Genomic DNA, 21942 nt, shown 5'->3' with positions numbered 1-21942 from the left:
AGCTCATTTTCTGCCTATAAATGAAAGATTTTCGCTCGATAAGTTAGTTCATATGTACTTGAAAGAGATCGTAGTTCGTCATGGAGTTCCAGTGTCTATTGTATCCGATCGAGATCCAAGATTTAATTCAAGATTTTGGAAGAGTTTTCAAGAATGTTTGGGAACAAGATTGAATATGAGTACGGCCTATCACCCCCAAACGGATGGTCAAAGTGAAAGAATGATCCAGACAATCGAGGACATGCTACGTGTTTGTGCTATTGATTTCAAAGGAAGTTGGGACGAGCATTTACCCCTAGTAGAGTTTGCATATAACAACAGTTATCACGCCAGTATTGGGATGCCACCTTATGAAGCCCTTTACGGACGCAAATGTAGATCTCCAGTATATTGGGACGAAGTAGGAGAACGCAAAATACTCGGACCTGAATTGGTGCAACAGACAAAGGAAGTTGTTGAAATTATCCAGAAAAGATTAATAGCTGCACAAGATCGTCAAAGGAAATATGCGGACCAGTCAAGAAAAGACATGGAATTTGAAGAAGGAAGCTTGGTATTATTGAAAGTATCACCGTGGAAAGGACTAACGAGGTTTGGGAAGAAAGGGAAGCTAAACCCAAGATATGTCGGACCTTTTGAAATCCTAAAGCGTATTGGCAAAGTAGCTTACGAGTTGGCGTTACCTCCGCACATGGAGCACATTCACAATGTTTTTCACATATCAATGCTTAAGAAATATAATCCAGACTCCAGGCATATAATAGAATATGAGCCAATAGAACTTCAAACAGATTTATCATATATAGAGAGTCCAATAGAGATTCTAGAGGAAAGGGATAAAGTATTAAGAAATAAAGTGATAAAGTTAGTAAGAGTATTGTGGAGAAACCCAAAGGTTGAAGAGTCAACCTGGGAGTTAGAAAGTGATATGAGAGAAAAATACCCTCATTTGTTTTCTTAGAGATTCTGAGGACAGAATCCTTTTAAGGGGGAAAGGATGTAATATCCGGGATATATCGTGTAATTATTTTTGCTATTATATAATTACTATGTGTGTTCAGTATCTATTCTATGAGCTAATTGTTAAGTGTTATCTGTACTTGAATATTCAAAAATAATATTAATTGAGTATTTTAATTTTTATATGTCCAAAATAAAATATAGATAATTGTCATATCTTCCTAATTATTTTTATGTTGGTTTATGGATTTATAAGATTCATATGAAATTTCTAAAATCTTTTTCCGGGTAATTAAAATCTATTTTATAAAAACGGGAACCAACCGACGTCAACCGTTGTTACGTTTTTGGAACCCGAAACTCTTTCGAGAACTCCTTCCTAACCTAATTATAATATTCCGAGCATATTCCATGTTTCGACTTTTTCGATCCGGCTTACGGTTTGTCCTGCGCGGGTCCCGACGCAACATTTTCGATACAATATTCGTTTCGGTAAATCAATAAAACCCGTATTTTCGATAAACGGGAGCTTTTTATTAAACTATCCCAATTATCACTTCGTAATACGTGTAACCAGGCGCTGAGACCAAGACCGCAGTACAAATTGTACTGATTTGGATAATTATCCCGAAAATCGATACCGTTTGGATCAGTTTTTACAAATAAACGTACCGTTTTATATCCGGAATGATCCAACGGGATACAAATTTTCCATAATTATAAATAGTCTTTTACCGTATTTTATTTCGTATCAAAATCATTTGCAGATAGTTAATTATATAATTTTCAGAGAAAAGCCCTAATTTCTTAAAACTGTTCTAAGAATCAAACAGCAAAACGAAGGCGTTACCGATCTCTGTTTTCAAAGCTTGAGTAACCAAAACAAAGGATTTGAAGTGTTCTATCAGATTCTGAGCTTTGTTTCACTCCAGAAATCAAGGTTATTTTTCTAAAAATTTATTTATTTTCGAATTTATTTTATTAAAAATATGAATTTTTGTTCGGATGATTGTTTGTATGATTTGATGATTGCATGTTGTAGAGCTTATTTTCCTGATGATTTTCATATGTCATACGTCTGATTTGGAGTTCAATAACATGCTCAAAAGTGGGTTTAATTTTCGAATTTCAAAATTAGTGTTTATAACCCGTATGAATGTTCTTAATTGAAATTTGGGGGTTTCTTATTCTGTGATAGATTGATGTTGTGTGATAGTGGGTTGTGTTCTCTTTGAAATTTGCAATCTAGTCGTATAAGTTTCATGAACCAACGAGGTCTGTAGAGAAGGGAGTTGTGTTTTGAAGTTTTCCGATGTTCGCCGGAAACTGGAAAACTTCACGGCCAAATTCCGGCCAACTCAGGGATTGTTAGGTTGTTTTGATTGCATGATTGTATTCCTGGTAATTTGTAGATGTGATATGGAGCTTGTGGTAAGGTGAGGAGGTCAGAATCGTGTTCTCCGGCGAACCCGACTATTTTTCGGCGACGGGGTGTAAAATTGCAGTTTGGTCCCTGGACTTTTGGGGACGATACAGTTAGGTCCCTGAAGTTTCCAGACTTTGCAAATTTAGGATTCCTGTTTATAAAATGTTTAAAAATCATATTTCCTATTTATTTTTATTATAAAAATTCGTTTTTAATTTTTGAAAATTCTAAAAATTATTATTTTAATTCTGAAAATTATTTTTAATTCACAAATAAATCTAAATTAATTAGTTAATTAATTTCAGTTAATTTATAATTGATTAATTGGTCAATTAATTCAAAAATTAATTGATTAATTGATTTAATTATTTATTAATTGATTTTAATTAGTTATTTAATTAGATTTAATTATTTAAAAATGATTTAAAAATTCTGAAAAATAGTTTCGAGCTTTAAAATATTATTCTAAATTATTTCCAAGGCTCGATAATTATTCTAAAATTATTTTGGAGCCAGAATGGGCCAACCGAACCCTGTTTATTAACCCGAAATTGATCCAACGACCCGTTTTAATTCCGAAAAATGTTTTAAAAATCATTTTAAATACCAGAAAGCCTATTTATGACCCGAGACTTCTTTATAAATAATATATCATTGATTACGTGATGTATTATGTGCTACATGTGACTTGTTAATTGACTATCGGTCTATATATTCGGTGTTTACTTGATTATTGCATAACTTTCAATCCGTTAATCGGATTTGGGTAAAACGAAGGGTAGATAGAAGTATGTGTTGAATAGAATTCCATGAGTAAATTATTGATAGATGCTTATGATATGTGAGCAGAAGAGGCAAAATGTAGGAAAGGGAAACAGGTAGTTAAGGAGTAAAACAGTTGTGATTGGAAGCGAGTGCAGTGTAGTAAGCTAATACCAGGCAAGTGTTCTGAACTTTCTCGAGATAGTGTAGTACTTGATAACCCTGTGATATTGCAAGTGCTTTGAAGCACAGAAACCTAAATCCTGATTTCAGTTATTGTACTTGAGCCATGAATCATATTCTTTCTAATCCATTGATTATTGTATACCCAAACAAGAACCACAAATCTACGATACTAATCTACAAATACATACAAATTAAATACCAAACACTGAAATGAACTATTATATACTCAACCCATGGTATCTTATACTTTGAAAGATCGAATCCTTGAAACCTTGAAACGTTGATTCCTTTGTTATCCAATTCTTTCATTACCCAGCATCCAAGCTTTTAAATTGCCTTATTGATCCTTACAAGGATTGAAACCCTTTCATTGTTAAACATTTATTATTGTTAATAATTTTGGTTATTGTTTACTATTGCATATTCTGTTATTATGTTAGAATTGGATTGTTTTTATAAAATTGTGGACCAGATTCGTGGTCAGACCATATAATGGTCAAGTTAGGCCAATGTGTGCCTTGGATCCAGTAGTTAGAGCAATGCTGTGTGCCTTGCTCGGGGTTAGTGCGTGACTGATCAGCAGCCTAACCTTGGTTTTTAAATTAAAAGTATAATATCCAATTCTAAATCATAATCCATTGTTCACTTGATATCATAAACATATTCACCTGATGATCATTATTCTCAGTTTTATCATTGTGACTTGCTGAGCTAGTTAGCTCATTCGTGCGATGTTGTTTATATTCTTTCCAGTTGAAAAGGAACCAGTTGGTAAAGAGGATCCCCAGTCCAACGCGAGAGCTAGGGGTTCAGGTTGAGAAAGCTGAGCTAGTAGGCTTCTTTTGGAATAATTTAAGTTTGTAAAAGTTTGTAATAATGTTTAATACTCAGTTTGAATTTGAAATAGTTGGGATTTGAACGGTATGTAATATATTAGTGTGTTTGGCTTGTGTGCATACTTTAACCTGTTGCGGTCCGTGGTGATTGGTAAGTAGGGTCATTGCATATATTATTATTATCTTTATTATTGTTATAAGCAGGTTATAATTAAGGTGTGTGTGTGGACCCCAAACTTCTGACCCGGGTTTGGAGGGCGCCACAATCGTTATAGAAAATAATTAAAGGATCATGCATTAACTTTTAATATAGACAATTTTGTGAGCTCAAAACACCTAAATTATTGTTAAAATATACGGTAAATTCAACGTACCTTAAGTGTTCCATAATTTACTACAAGCCTTTCAGCAACTAAAGTAGCCCGTCCAGCAAGAAAGTTTGAATAAAAATAATCCCCTTTCTTTTTATGAATATAAAAATATGCCATTATGAAGCAAATATGAGAAATCGAAAGATATGACTCAAATTTCGGACAAAAAATTCACCATATATTTCTCGTCATTTTTAGGATCTCACATGTCCAGCAATAAGCTTTTGACATATACTGATCAGAAATATCCATTTATTCCCTGGCAATCCTTTATTTGTATCAAGCAATTTTCCTGTCGGTAAATGCACTAATTTTCCATTGACAACAATATATTCATAGGTTGGTTATTGGTGGAAGATGAATATGGTGAACGGTGAGTCATAATATCCAGAAACAGAAATAGCAGTCCAGTCACATTTACTATTGATTGAAACAAACAATCAGATAATATAGAATAAAGAGTACACATACAAATCCTAGGTACTTGATACATTATTGTCGAATCTTTGATTTGGGGCATTTTGGAAGATTATTCTGTCATCTCCAACATCTAACCTGTAAATTATAAATTATATAATGAGTTTTCTTTACTTCATAATCAATTCAGAATAGATGTGTATCAAATTGAACAAATTGTATGTAATAAGCATCCCTCAAACTAAAAAATGAAAAAAGTCACAGTTAAACTTTTTAAGATTTTATGCAGGATTCTAAAAGTAGTATGATTTAAAATATGCAAGTAGAAACTATAAAGAAAAAATGACCAATATAAAATTGGTTGACCATCATCACATTTAAACCACTCCTCGTAATACAAATGCAAGTTATGTACATGTCGATGTCGTGACAAACAATGTGGTTAAAAATAAAAACATAAAATCGAAGTTAAAAATAAATGATATACGATACTTTATCAAAACTAATATCAGTATTGTAATGGATTAGTTAAGCAATCAATTTCTAAATCTGCACCCAACTACAATGGCTTAGATTTCATGCTACACACTCCCATAATTACTACAACTACTGCTCCTTTGAGTCATTCCAGGATGGTGGAACCAGATGGAAAGTTCATCCATCTTTTTAGCTGTTTGTTAGCAGTAGATGAAAAGTCTATCAAAATTATGGCCAAAATGAAAATGCTCCTGAAATGCCCGTGATGGTTAATCACTTACATATGTGAGGCAACAACACACATATCAAACACAATTGTCAAATGCAGGAAACTTTCGGAGTACTACAAAATAATCATACCAAAAGTCTGTTAGAACTTTCATCAGACAGTTACAATACATTAATCACATACATTAGTTACATTAATTCTTAAATTATCTATTCACTTCAAAATTATAGACACGACTCAATAAATAAAAGTCAATAAATAATCACAAAAATTCAATCAAACATCATACGATATCAAACCATAATCATCAAAGAATACATAAAACTTAGAAAGAAACAAAGACCTGTATGTGAAATACTAAACACCTTATTCGATCCAGTTATACGTATCATCCTTTGTATTGCTCAATATACTCTCACGAACAACCTACAAAATGAGATACAAAAGTGAGAAAATTGTTTGAGAAACAAATAATACAAAAAAATGATATGATTATAAGTCGAAAAAATGATGAAAGATTTGCCGAAATAATAATTTGAAAAGATGATAGAGTGGTGTAGTATAGAGAATTTGAAATTTGAATTATCGAATAATATGATTTTGGGAAAACTTGGACATCTGACTTTTATAGATCTGAAATTTGAATTTTGGATTGGTAAAAACAAATTGAATGAGAATGATGGGTTGATAAGGTCATCTCGAAAGTAGTAAGGCAGTAAAGGGCTTTACACTCTTGAATTCAAAATAATAATACAATAACAGTAAAGCACACGGGAGCATGTGCTCGTGTTGTGCTGATGTGTTAGAAAAACAAATAGAGTAGATAGATTTTGGGATATTTCGATGGCATTTGGTGTAATTAAATAGCAACTCTTAGGGTAGGGGGTGTAAAAAAGGTTTAGAATTGTGGATTCAGGATTTATCATATAGATAGATATTTGACATTTTTTTTCACATATATTAAAATATTCTCACTGTGTAATATTAATAATATTTTTTTCAAATATTCTTTTTCTTTAAATTAAAATTTATATTTTATAGTAAAATTCATGTAAATAATTTTTGAAAAATAATTATATTTAGCTTCCGATCAAAACACTTTAAATTATGTGTAAAAAAGTTTAATAATAATTATAAAAAATAAGAGGGAGTATGAGTATTGAAAATATGAATGAATGAATTATTGATCGGGTGACCCGCAAGTGTTGACTCAGTTGGTTAAAAAAAGATAATTATCCTCTTGGTCACAAGTTCGAATCCCACGGGAGGAGAATTTATGATTATGCCTCCTGAGTCAGAGCATGTCGCTTAAATGCAGTTTATCTTGGTTCACGTGATTTGCAGGCTATTGTGTGAGTCCTTAGGGTTTACTCAGTGTGCATCCAAAGGATAGCGGCTACGGGTTACCTACGATAAGTGTCAAGAAACCAGTTACTCTAAAACCTCAAGATGTTAGAAAATGACCATTTCCAAGATCTTATATTATTCTAACACTCCCCCTCATTCGAAAGCCCATTTATGGGTGGATCACGGTGTTAGTGTATGCTGAAAATATTATTTGAAGTATGTACATTTATTTATTTGAGAATCATTTGAATGTTTACATGTTGTCTAATATTATGTATTGTGAACAATCTAGTATCAAATGGGATACATAATATTAGATTGTTAAATACGGTTATATAATATAATAAGGTTCACAACACAGGTGGTGTTGGACAATCCACTGGTATGGCTGTAGTATTATTTAGATTAGTTTATATTGACTAATAAATAATACTAGTATACTTTGTGTATATTGAACAGGATCAAATTTAGAATTGTTCCCTTAATACTGATTAAGAAGGAGAACTAATATTCTATGTTATTATTAATGCTTAGGTTCTTAATCCGGAAATAGTAATTGACACGTGTATATTATTTACATGCTTTGAATTTATATATGAAATAATTCTTTTGAATTATATCATTATATTTTGGGTGATGGAATTATATACATGGTGGATATTATTTATTGAAGGAATCCATGTCCTGATAATATTCGGGTTAATGATGTCCCCTTGAAAGCTCAAAAAGATTTAATTATGTGAAACCCTGCAGGTGGAATTTATTCTGGCATAATTAAATAAAGGTTGAGTGGATGATCAAGGATAAAAGATATTAATTAAATAAATTATCAGTAATTTATTTAATTAATGGACATATGATATTTTAAACATGGGGAATTTAATAAGCAAATAATATTGGAACCGAATTAATTAAATTACGGTATTAGGAAAGGTAGTGCAAATATTAATTCTTTAGTGGATTGAATTAATATTTAATTACATTGGGCTAGGCTCAAGATGTAATTAGAAGGCCCAACCTAATTATCCATGGTCCCTATTGTAGCCTATATATATTCTTATTCTATTCTTGCTTGGAATTGTGTGAAAACATATTGTAGCCACCAAGGAGCAAGAAGAGAGGATAACTTGAGAAGACGGAGGCCACACTTCGCTCAAGGGAATTTGGGAATACATTAGAAGAGCGTGGAATCAACCATTAACAAGGTAATCCTCTTTTCGTAATCTTTATCGTAAAACGTAGTAACACCCTAAGTCCGTGATTCCCAATAATTGGTATCAAGAGCCTGGTAATGGGTTCTACGTTTTATGATATAATGTCCATGTCGTAATTATATATGCGTGTATATAGTGTTTTTCTTGTATTGGTTTTGATGCAGGTTGTTAATCCACTATTATGGCCATGTATATTTTAATTATGTGTTTGGATCCCACGTGGTTTAATCGTGGTTAATTTTTGTTTTGGTTTCCACGTGGTTTAATCGTGGTTGTAATTTACACGAGGGTTGATCGTGTTAGAGTAGATTTTACAAAATTAGTTTTGTATTAGATCTATTTTTTTTGTAATTGTTCCGGGTATTTTGTAATAGTTATGTGCGATCGGAAATCAATTTCGGTAGTTTTTTGTTCCGCTGTGCGATTACAAGGGGCTGCTGGGATTGCTGGGGCTGCTGGGGCTGCTGGGGGCGTCGGGGCGCGCTTGGGGCAGATTTTTTTTGAGAGCTGGATTTTTTTTTCAAGGGCCATAATAGTGGAAAATTTATTTTAATTTTTTCCAATAAATTTTAATTATTGCTTTAATTTATTGATTATGTGTGTCGTTAATTATGTTTGTAATTCTTTTAAAATTGCATGTTTAACTTAATTAGGACGACATGGACATAAAATTTATTTATTGCTTTAATTAAATGTTATATGTTGCTAAAATTATGTGTGTATTTTGAATGCATGATTAGACATAATTATAACAACATAGGGCCCCATTTAATTTTAAAATTCCTCAATTTTAATAAAAAAAATCTAAGTGGGAGAGGGAATTAATATGAAATTAAATCCCATGGTCTCCATTATTGGTTGTAGGTAATTTAACATAAAGATGAATATAAATTATATATACGTCACCCATCGTGGCATGTAATTTATGGTGTCTAGAATGTTATAGAAATTACTAGAACAAACTTCTTAAATTAATAAATTTTGAAAGGAATAAATACGGATTTTCTTTATTTCTGATTTGGGGCGATTTTGTCAAAAATGGGTTCATCGAACTTGTAAGGCTGTGGGTTTTAAGCGAGACCGATGTGACTCCTCCACTACCTGGAAATCAACCCATTGATGAATATTAAATTGAAGTATTCTATTCAAGGCAAAATTACGAATATTGGAAGGTATACACGCCACCCATCGTGGCGTACCAAGTTCCATAGATTTCGAATAATTTAAGATTTGATGATGGTATACACTTAGCTATGAAAAATAATATAGTCCACCCCAACGTGGCATATTGTTTAGTAATAGGACCGAAGTAACATTTAAACAAAATTAGGTGGTATACATGTCACACATCGTGGCGTACCAGAAGCTTATGGTGTTTATATGTTAGTGCATTAAATTTTAATAATTGTTAGAGGAATCAATAGATCTTAATAATTAATGCACCCTTATTTATGTGATGTTTTTATGCATGATTCTCAGGATAAAATGGGTTTTAATCCACTATTCACCATACTTAAGGATAACAAACTTACCGGACCTAACAATATTAAATGGAAACGAAATTTGGACATTGTGTTGACTACTGAGGAGTACAAGTTTTGCACTTATGAACCCAAGCCTGAACAGCCTGCTGTTGATGCTCCTGAAGATGAGAAAGAGTATTATAAATGGTGGATTAAGGCTGATGAAATGTCGCGATGTTACATTCTGGCAGCAATGTCGGGTGTTTTGCAGCATCAGCATCAGTCTTGGCCACTGCTTCAGATATGCTCTTTAATCTCAAAGAACTTTTTGGAGATCAGAATAGGGCTGCTAGGCAAGTAGCCATGAAGGCTTTAATGAACACTCAGATGGCTGAAGGCACACCTGTAAGGGATCATGTTCTCAAGATGATGTCTCATCTGAATGAGATAGAGATTCTTGGTGCTAAACTTGACGGGGAAACCCAGATTGACATTATCCTTATGAGCTTGTTCAAGAGTTTTGAGCAGTTCCGCTTGAATTACAACATGAACAAGAGGCAGTATAGTCTCGCGGAACTGCTGACAGAACTTCAGGCAGCTGAAGGATTATTTCGACAGAGTGTTCAAGTGAATGTGGCTGAGAAAGGTTCTTCCTCTAAGCCGAAAGGTATTAAGAAGAAGAAAAAGGCTCAGACACAGAAAGCTGTGAAGGCAGTGGGAGTTCAGGGTGGTGTGAAAAAGCCTAAGGGAAAGTGCTTCAGATGCAAACAGTCAGGTCACTGGAAACAGGATTGTCCTCTTCCTAAGAAGACAAACAATACTGGTATGTCTCTTTCTCTAGTTACAGAAACATTTATAGCGGCTATATCTACGAGCACTTGGTGTGTAGATACAGGAGCCACTGATCATGTTTGTAATTCTATGCAGGGGTTCCAACTATCCAGAATGCTTAGAGATGGTGAGATATACATGTTCATGGGAGATGCTACGAAAGTAGCAGTAGTTGCAGTAGGAGTTATTCATTTATCTTTTGGTTCTGATAGGATTTTGGTTTTGAACAATTGTCTTTATGTACCTTCTTTTAGAAGTAATTTAATTTCGGTTTCCAAACTTGCTTTGGATGGTTATAATGTTTGTTTGGATCATAATGTTTCTATTATGATGAATAAACGAATTATATGTTCTGGTACATTGCAAGACAATTTGTATATAATTAATCCTAGTCAACCTGCACTGTAACTGCAATTTAGGGAATTGAACAACACATCTTCTAACTCTACTAAAAGAAAGGAACCTTCTAGTTTGAACCAAACATATCTTTGGCACTTGAGAATAGGTCATATTAACTTGAGGAGGATTCAAAGACTGGTAGTAAACGGGCCTTTAAGCTCATTGGCAGTGGAGCCATTTCCAGTTTGTGAATCCTGCTTGGAAGGTAAAATGACTAATAGGCCTTTCAAGGCAAAAGGGAATAGAGCCAAACAACTGTTAGAATTGATTCACTCTGATTTATGTGGACCCATGAATATCCAAGCAAGAGATGGTTATGAATATTTCGTCACTTTCATTAATGATTATTCTAGATATGGGTACGTTTATTTGTTGCACCGTAAGTCTAAGTGCTTTGATAAGTTCAAAGAGTACAAAGCTAAAACGGAGAAGCGACTTAATAAAAGTATCAAGTCACTACGATCAGATCGTGGTGGCGAATACTTGCTTGGAGAATTTAGGGAATATTTATCAGAAAATGGGATAGAATCCCAGTTAACTACACCAGGCACACCCCATCAGAACGGTGTAGCAGAGAGAAGGATCCAGACTCTTTTAGAGAGTGTTAGATCGATGATGAGTTATTCGGATTTACCCAAGTCATTTTGGGGACATGCCTTAGAGATAACAGCTTATCTTCTGAACTTAGTACCTTCTAAGTCGGTTCCTAAAACCCCCTTAGAATTGTGGACTGGGGATAAACCGAGTCTAAGATATATTCGAATATGGGGTTGTCCAGCACATGTGCTGAACAAGAACGTGACTAAGTTAGAATCTCGTACAGAAGTAAGGTTGTTTGTAGGCTACCCCATGGGAACGAAAGGATATTTATTTTATAGTCCAAAGAATCGGGATGTCATTGTTAGCACCAATGCAAGATTCTTGGAGGAGGACTATATAATGAATCACAAACCCATGAGTAGTGTCATTTTAGAGGAACTAGTGGGAGGGGCAAATAATACCCATGAAGCTGTAGTACAAGTAGAACAACCACAACATAATGTACAACCTGTCACTAATACCGCACCAGTACCTCGTCGTAGTGGGAGGGTTGTTCAACAGCCTGATAGATTCATGTTTTTGGGAGAGTCTTCAGACTTGGTCCCTGGTGAACATGATGATGATCCCCGTACATACGAGAGGCAGTATAAGACAAAGATGCAGATCTTTGGCAAAAGGTGATGGAATCTGAGATAGAATCAATGTATTCTAATCAGGTCTGGGAGCTCGTGGAACCACCCAAAGGTATAAAACCTATTGGATGTAAGTGGATCTACAAGAAAAAGAGGGGATTAGATAAAAAGGTGAAAGCCTGGAAAGCAAGACTTGTTGCGAAAGGGTATACTCAGAAAGAAGGTATCGATTATGAGGAAACCTTTTCACCGGTAGTCATGCTTAAGTCAATCCGTATTCTTTTATCTATAGCAGCTCATCTCGATTATGAGATTTGGCAAATGGATGTCAAGACAGCTTTTCTTAATGGAAGTCTTGAAGAAACCATCTATATGCAACAACTAAAAGGATTCATTAAGGAAGGCCAAGAGCATCTGGTATGTAAGCTTAAGAGGTCTATTTATGGACTTAAACAAGCTTCTAGAGACTGGAATATTCGTTTTGATCAGGCAGTCCAGTCATATGGATTTGATCAAAGTCCAAGCGAATCGTGCATGTATAAGAGAAGTGAAGGTAATGCAGTAGTTTTTCTAGTACTATATGTAGATGATATTTTACTCACTGGAAATAATGTTGAGATGTTGTCATCAGTAAAGGCATGGTTGTTCAAACAATTTGACATGAAGGACTTAGGTGAAGCGACATACATCCTTGGGATCAAAGTTATAAGGGATCGCAAGAAAAGGATGTTGGCTTTATCTCAAGAGCCCTACATTGATGAAGTATTAGATCGTTTTAACATGCAGAACTCCAAGAAAGGTTTTTTACCTTTTAAGCATAGAGTTGCTCTATCTAAGAAGCAGTGTCCTTCGACACCTAAGGATATAGAGAGCATGAAAGCAGTTCCTTATGCTTCAGCATGTGGAAGCTTAATATATACTATGTTATGTACGAGGCCTGATATCTGCTTTGCTGTAGGCATGGTTAGTAGATATCAGTCGAACCCAGGTCAGGAACATTGGAGTGCAGTAAAAACTATACTCAAGTACCTGAGAAGGACTAAGGAGTATATGTTAATTTACAAGGCCTCAGATCTATTTCCTTTGGGATATACTGATTCAGATTTCCAATCAGATAGGGATAAGAGGAAATCAACCTCGGGATATGTTTTTACTTTGGGAGGTGGAGCCGTTATATGGAGGAGTGTAAAGCAGAAATGCATTGTAGACTCCACCATGGAGGCCGAGTACGTGGCGGCCTCTGAGGCTGCCAAGGAGGCTGTATGGTTCAGGAACTTCCTTTTGGACTTAGATGTGGTACCTAATTTGCCTAGGAGCTTGACGGTGTATTGTGATAACACTGGTGCTGTGGCAAATTCAAAGGAACCGCGAGACCACAAAGCAGCTAAACATATTGAACGTAAGTATCATCTCATACGAGGAATCGGAAAGCGAGGGGATATAGTTGTGGCTCACATATCATCAGAAGACAACCGAGCAGATCCTTTCACAAAGATCTTGCCAACCAAGGTTTTTGACAAGCATGTGGAAGCGATAGGAGTCAGATGGATGGACACATAGATTTTTATGTAATAGTGGATTAAATAAACACTGATGTACACATAGAATATTTTGAGTATAAGTGGGAGATTGTTAGTGTAAGCTAAAAATATTTATTTGAAGTATGTACATTTATTTCTGGCCAGTTTATTTGAGAATCATTTGAATGTTTACATGTTGTCTAATATTATATATTATGAATAATCTAGTATCAAATGGGATACATAATATTAGATTGTTAAATACGGTTATATAATATAATAAGGTTCACAACACAGGTGGTGTTGGACAATCCACTGGTATGGCTGTAGTATTATTTAGATTAGTTTATATTGACTAATAAATAATACTAGTATACTTTGTGTATATTGAACATGATCAAATTTAGAATTGTTCCCTTAATACTGATTAAGAAGGAGAACTAAGATTCTATGTTATTATTAATGCTTAGGTTCTTAATCCGGAAATAGTAATTGACACGTGTATATTATTTACATGCTTTGATTTATATATGAAATAATTCGTTTGAATTATATCATTATATTTTGGGTGATGGAATTATATACATGGTGGATATTATTTATTGAAGGAATCCATGTCCTGATAATATTCGGGTTAATGATGTCCCCTTGAAAGCTCAAAAAGATTTAATTATGTGAAACCCTGCATGTGGAATTTATTCTGGCATAATTAAATAAAGGTTGAGTGGATGATCAAGGATAAAAGATATTAATTAAATAAATTATCAGTAATTTATTTAATTAATGGACATATGATATTTTAAACATGGGGAATTTAATAAGCAAATAATATTGGAACCGAATTAATTAAATTACGGTATTAGGAAAGGTAGTGCAAATATTAATTCTTTAGTGGATTGAATTAATATTTAATTACATTGGGCTAGGCTCAAGATGTAATTAGAAGGCCCAACCTAATTATCCATGGTCCCTATTGTAGCCTATATATATTCTTATTCTCTTCTTGCTTGGAATTGTGTGAAAACATATTGTAGCCACCAAGGAGCAAGAAGAGAGGATAACTTGAGAAGAAGAAGGCCACACTTCGCTCAAGGGAATTTGGGAATACATTAGAAGAGCGTGTAATCAACCATTAACAAGGTAATCCTTTTTTCATAATCTTTATCGTAAAACGTAGTAACACCCTAAGTCCATGGTTCCCAACACACGGGCGCTCATCTTTGGAGCATAAATTTGCCTTTTGTGTCCTTCATAAATTATAAGAAAATGTTGAAGGTGGTAGGGATCAAAATGACCATTTCCAAGATCTTATATTATTCTAACACTCCCCTCACTCGAAAGCCCATTTATGAGTGGATCATAGGCGCTCATCTTTGGAGTATAAATTTGCCTTTCGTGTCCCTCATAAATTGTGAGAAATGTTGGGGGTAGTAGGGACCGAACCTGAGTTCTCTGCCAGCCTGAGCTCTGATACCATGTTGAGTAACCAACTCATCTAAAACCTCAAGGTGTTAGAGAATGGCTCTTTTCAGGATCTTATATTATTTTAACAGTAAGTTCGTTTAATCCTTTTTGGATAATTCAAACTTATCAAAAATGTTGATATTGTATGATAACTGCAAAACTTTACTCGCGGTCCTCTCTTCTGCTATTCTTACTCGTACTCCCTAATATAGGAACACGAGAGAGTGGTGGTTCAGCTGCAAATTAGAACCGAAAATGAGATAGGATTTGAAAAGCATGGGTAAAATATGAATTATAAAATATATTATGATATGTGTACATATGTAGATGAATAAAATATATAACCCTTAAAATCCCATTTTGGCTCAAACAAGCACCAAGGGTCTGGTATAAAATACTTGCAAAATTACCGATTGAAATTGGTTTCAAAAGAGTTACTGTTAGAGCCCTGTCCACGTATGCTAGAGCAAGGATTTGAGTTCATGTTACATAATAGTAACTTGGTCAACTCCCCTCTAATTCAAATGGAGGTTCACTCTCCAAGTGAACAATACATTATCAAAACCACATCTCCTACTATGAGATCAACTGTGACTCCAGTCACAGGCACTACACTTCACATCATACCCTCTACCTCAACCACCATACAAGAAAACACAAACCTACCTTCTACCTCTACCTCTACACAGGCCCCTCCAGACCTTCTAATCACATGGATTCAAGATGCTCAAGCTCGACCAACCTCTGAGATGATATGCTAGTTGAGCAACTTGAAGTACTAGCCAATATTTCTCAACAATTGTTGACATCTGATATGTCCAATCAAGATTATCAAGATATTATGCTCACTTATAGGGAGGAGGTTAATGATCAGCAAGCTAAGATAATAGATGAAGCAGAACGGGATGGAAATGTTGATGCATGGCTGTCTCAAACATTTACTATTGATATGGAGGAGGCCTTGACCATATTTAGGGATGAGTATGTTACCATCTTAGGTAGCAATGTTAATGTGCTTACTCCTGAGGATGTATATGATGCCATTACAGAGGTCTACAAAGCACAACTCAAAGCCTTTAACCTTATGGGAAAAGCTCTTTCAAAGACTCTGGATGGTCATCAGGAATCTATCAAGCAGATGGTGAGTGAGAGAATTGATGCACTTCTACCTTCACAAATTGAAATCAAGAACAAATTATGTAGAGAATTGGCTATGGGTTTGTAAAGATATTTAGGCTTGGAGGTTTGGATGTTTTGAGTTTTTGTTTGGCTAGGGTTTTAGATTGAGGTTTATAGAGATTTAAATGCTTGGCTTACATGTGTTTTCTTTCTGTCTTTACCATCTTCTCCATTCTTCTTCTTGTCTCCATCCTTATCCCTCCCTTTGTTCTCATCCTTTTTACCTTTTACTTCCTTATGACTCCCACTGCTTTTTCTAGAATGACTTGGGTTTGAGCCAAAAGATTTATGTTCATCTTTCTTTTGCTCATCATCATCCATGTCATCATCCTTTTCATTAATTTTGGCTTTTGGCAACATGCTTTCAGCATTTCTCAGATATTTTCCAAAGATAGAGATCATTCCAAGATCTTCAGCAGTTTTGATCTTCTTTGTCTTCAGCTCAGTCTCAATTATCATTATTAAATTTTAATTTCCATGACACAATGCTTAGGTAGTAGAAAATATACACATCTTCTGGTGTTAGGGCATATGTAGGCCACTCCATTGCTAGGTTTTAGATAGGCTTCAGGAAAAGCTCCTTGTTGACCTGATTTAAGTTCCTGTAACAAGAGATTGTCTTCTTAACTCATCACATTGGCTTTATTGATGAAGACATCCCGTTCTGAGGCTCTCTTTGATTTTAAAAATGAGAGAAATACATGCATGAATCTATCAACTCCAACATCTTCCATGTTAATGACAACTATCTTCTCCCGTAGCATGCCTTTGAAGACTAGCAACACCGTCAAGAAATTTAGATTTATATCAATAGCCTTTTTGTAGGTGTAATGGTTGTGAGACACAAAGACTCCCAGGCCTTCTATAAAGTCACCAAATCCCTTATCTAAACAAGGACGTTCATCTTCCCTATTGAGACTCTCCTCCATACCAACATTTGCTTTATTTAGAGCTTTTAGCTTGACCTCCATCTCCATCTCCCCTTAGTCTTGGTAGCAGGCTAACTAGGGTTCTATAGAATCTGGTGCCTGATTGTCTTTGGAGTTTCTTGTAGAGGGACTTTTAATTCTGTCATGATAGCTCCTAGTGACACACTTGTCTACATCTGAGAATAGTTTTGAGAGTCTATCAATGACTTGATGTCATGTTATTGGCTTTGTACTTGAGCTGTTAACTGGTTGACTTTAGATACAAGAATAGTATTGGAGTTTGTAAGCTCAACCACTTGGTTTTTAAGATCATGAATTTGGGTGGATGAAGAAGTAGAGGTGCACTTGCAGAGGCTGCAGTTCCAAAGGTGTCATGTACTACTCTTCTTACCTCTTCCATTTCAAAGGCTAACATCTCATATCTAGCCTTGTGAAGTTGATCCAATTTGACCTTGATGTCATTATTATGAGATATTTGAGTTTGAAGTACATTGTGCAAGGCCATAAAGGATTTCTTGAGTTGTTTGATGCTTGACTCCACACCATCTAAACTAAAATTGGCCATCTTCTCGGCAAATTTGTTGAATTTGTTCTTTATTTCAATTTGTAAAGGTAGAAGTGCATCAATTCTCTCACTCACCATCTGCTTGATAGATTCCTGATCATCCAGAGTATTTGAAAAAGCTTTTCCCATAAGGTTATAGGCTTTGAGCTGTGCTTTGTAGACCTCTGTAATGGCATCATATACATCCTCGGGAGTAAGCACATTAGCATTGCTACCTAAGATTGTAACATACTCCTCCCTAAATATGGTCAAGGCCTCCTCCATATCAATAGTAAATGTTTGAGACAACCATGCATCAACATTTCCATCTCGTTCTGCTTCATCTATTATCTTAGCTTGCTGATCTTCAACCTCCTCCTTATAAGTGAGCATAATAGCTTGATAATCTTGATTGGACAAATCAGATGTCAACAATTGTTGAGCAATATTGGCTAGTACTTCAAGTTGTTCAACTAGCATATCATCTCAGAGGTTGGTTGAGCATGAGCATCTTGAATCCATGTGATTAGAAAGTCTAGAGGGGCCTGTGTAGAGGTAGAGGTAGAAGGTAGGTTTGTGTTTTCTTATATGGTGGTTGAGGTAGAGGGTATGGTGTGAAGTGTAGTGCCTGTGACTGGAGTCACAGTTGATCTCACAATAGGAGCTGTGGTTTTGATAATGTATTTTTCACTTGGAGAGTGAACCTCCATTTGAATTAGAGGGGAGTTGACCAAGTTACTATTATGCACCAAGGGCCTGGTATAAAATACTTGCAAAATTCCAGATTAAAGTGGTTTCAAGTGATAACTATGTTTCTTCCCGGGTCTTCTCCTCTCTCACGTATGCTAGAGCCCTGTCCACGTGGCATCCGGTGTGAGGTTAACCTGCTAGGTAGGGGACTCTGCAAAACAGAATCGGAGGGGGTGTTGTTTCCCGCGAAAACTCTGGTGTGAGAATAAGAATGGGGTTTCTTGAAGAAGAAGAAGAAGAGGGAAGAAGGAGCTATTCAAAATATATATTGCGGTGTGTGTATAGGTGTGTAGCAGTCAAATGTTTTTCCACCCCTAAAACCCTCTTTTTGGGGCCTTTATAGGTCCCATGATTTTGGGTTTTTGGGGTTTGTACCTCTTCATCCTAGCCTTTGATCATTCTTGGTTGGTGAGTTATTGGACATCTTGGATCGACTGTGGGGCCGGGTGTCCTTCCACCAGTGTTGTCTTGGGATCTTTACATATGAACGGCTAGGATGCAATTGTTCCATTTTGGATAACATGAGACAGTTGACATTTTTGTCCTGTGCCACGTGGCCCCGGGGACCACCCCAGTTTTGGCCTGGGGTGTTCTTTATCTGGGCTTTTGCTCCTTTATTTGGGCTTGATTATTTATGGCCTATCATTTGCCTCCCACTCCATTATGCGGATTTACCCGGATGGGGGAGTAGTCTTCTTTTTTGGAGCGCGTGTTATGAGCTGACTGATTCAAAAATAATTTTGTATTTTTTCTTTGATTTGTGGCCCCTAACCCCGAGGCGTTGTTGGGTGCAAGTCCCCGGGGTTGTGTTTGGGTAGGCCTCTTGGTTTTTGTCACTTGGAAAATTTTTGCATTTTTTCTTTGATTTATGGCTCCTAACCCCGGGGTGTTGTTGGATACAAGTCCCCGGGGTTGTGTTTGGGTAGGCCTCCTGGTTTTTATCACTTGGAAAATTTTTGCATTTTTTCTTTGATTTGTGGGACCTAACCCCGGGGTGTTGTTGGATACAAGTCCCCGGGGTTGTGTTTGGGTAGGTGATAAGTGGCATTTTATACCACTTAGAACGTCTTAAAATGGCTTAAATTGGTGTCTTGAAATCAAGTATTTTGTGTATTTGATGCATTTTTCTAGTGTTTATGCATTTCAGGGTTTTAGTTGCATTTCGGGGAAGGAATCATCAAGAATAAGCCTTGGCATGTGTTCACCATTGCGAGAGGAAAGAAACGGGCAGATTACATCAAAGAAACGGAGCAAAATCAGAATTTTTCCAGTAGAGGTCTGAGCGCCCGCTCAGCATTGCTGAGCGGCCGCGCAGCATGCTGAGCGCCCGCTCAGCTATGCTGAGCGGCCGTGCAGGGTCGGGAAAAAAAACAAATTATTTTAGGACTTCTACTTCTGTTTGGTTTCCACTTCTATGTAATCTGAGTTTTATGGGACTATTATATAAGTAGATTCGAGACATTTTCACAAGTGTGGATAAAAGAAGATTGTGTTTTTACGCAAGGAGCGAAGGAGATAAGGAAGAAGACCGATTTAGCACACTGCAACGAAGAGGAAGCATATTTTCTTGTGATTCTTGTTTCGTTGTAACGTTGGATGCTAGTTTTCTTGCTTTGAACTTATTTACTCTTGTGACGTACTCTGTTTTAATATAATTAGTTTAATTATTATTTTCTTGTGTTGTTTATCATGATTTCATATGAACCCATGATGACGATAAGTGCTATTATGGGCTAATCGTGATCATGGGGTTGCAATGGATTTATTATGGAATTTTTTAGTTAATTGTTTAATACTTTAATGTGTGATGATTGCATGATATCTAGTATTGGTTGTGCGTATTCGTCTTATGTGCGTCGCGAACATATAAGATAGGGTGTTAATCTCTTGTGAAGCGATGGTGGATCTTGAGATTTAGAACTTCCCATGCTAGCATAGGTTCATGTATGTTGTGCATGATTAGTGGGTAACTCTAACAGTTTTATTTGCCCTATGTAATCAAAAGGAATAACTTGTGCTTAAATCATTGTGTTGTCAATTTCTGTAGACATATAGGAACTCAACATAATTGATGACTATTCAACTTCTATCTTAATTGTGGATGCTTGGTAGAATGGTATTAGTACAATGAAAGTTGGCTTTTATCAGTTTCGTGTTATTCGATTAATATCATCACTGTCACATGCTAAAGGTAATAACAATGGCTATAGAAGGAAGTAATAATGAAGTTGTGATCTCATGAGTGTTTTATTATTGATAAATTGAAGTGTTAGTTAAGTGGTTAATTAAGTAGTTAATTGTAGTTAATATTTAATCAACAATTTTAAGTGTTAGTGTCTTAACATTGAGAAGTAATCATACATTGGTGAATGAGTTTAATTAGACAATAATTTAGTCTGAGTCTCTGTGGGATTGAACTAGAAAATATTCTATATTACTTGCGAACGCGTATACTTGCGTGAATATTAGCGCGTGTTTTCGCCCTAACAAGTTTTTGGCGCCGCTGCCGGGGACTCGACGTATTTGTTTAGTTTATGTACTTACCATCATTGGTCATTAGGAATCAGTGATTAGGAAGTAGTAGTTACTTATTTTTTCCGGTTGTGTTTCAGGTACTTTAGCAAGCGTTTATACAAACTCGTTCTCGTGCTCGCAAGAGGACTTTAGATACAGCTGAGGAGACAGACGAAGTTCTTGATATTCCGGAGAAGTTAGATTTTGAGGATTCGGATTCAGGAACTGAGCAGAAAGAACCAGTAAACATGGGAGATCGTATTGTTCAAGCTGATCCAGCTCTTATGGATTTTTCTCGGCCTAAAATTGATGACATTCAGTCAAGCATCCTTCATCCGGCTATTCAAGCTAACACCTTTGAAATCAAGCCGGGCACTATTCAGATGGTGCAGAATTATGTTTCTTTTGGAGGAGCGGCAACTGAAGACCCCAACATGCACATAAGGAATTTTGTCGAGATCTGCAGCACTTTTAAGTATAATGGCGTGACTGATGAGGCTATCAAGTTGAGGCTTTTCCCATTCTCACTGAGGGACAAGGCTAAAGACTGGTTACATTCTGAACCAGCTGGGTCCATCACTACGTGGCAAGATCTTGCGTAAAAGTTTCTGGTGAAGTTTTATCCGATGGCAAAGACTGCTGCTATGAGGAGTGCTCTTACTCAGTTTGCGCAGCAACCTACAGAGTCTATGTGCGAAGCTTGGGAACGCTAAAAGGAAATGTTGAGAAAATGTCCACATCATGGAATGCCGGATTGGATGGTGATCACTGGTTTCTATAATGGTTTGGGGGCCCAATCTCGGCCCATGCTCGATGCAGCAGCTGGAGGCGCCTTATGGGCTAAAAGCTATACTCAGGCGTATAATCTTATAGAGACGATGGCTGCAAATGAGCATCAAAACCCAACTCAGAGGATGACGTCAGGCAAGGTAGCAGGTATTCTGGAAGTTGA

The 21942-nt window shown here is 35.9% G+C and overlaps 1 non-coding gene across 1 annotated transcript; it reads right to left on the bottom strand.

The window, feature by feature from the left end:
* Window positions 1–21631: 21631 nt before the first annotated feature.
* On the bottom strand, window positions 21632–21738 carry LOC141675726 (small nucleolar RNA R71). The gene has a single exon (XR_012556364.1). It is a non-coding gene; the product is annotated as a small nucleolar RNA R71 (small nucleolar RNA).
* Window positions 21739–21942: the final 204 nt, after the last annotated feature.

Source organism: Apium graveolens, chromosome 7, assembly GCF_009905375.1.
Source record: "Apium graveolens cultivar Ventura chromosome 7, ASM990537v1, whole genome shotgun sequence".
Classification (NCBI taxonomy): Eukaryota; Viridiplantae; Streptophyta; class Magnoliopsida; order Apiales; family Apiaceae; genus Apium; species Apium graveolens.
The sequence above is the reverse complement of the archived record's forward strand: the minus strand, read 5'-3'. Positions and strand labels throughout refer to the sequence as shown.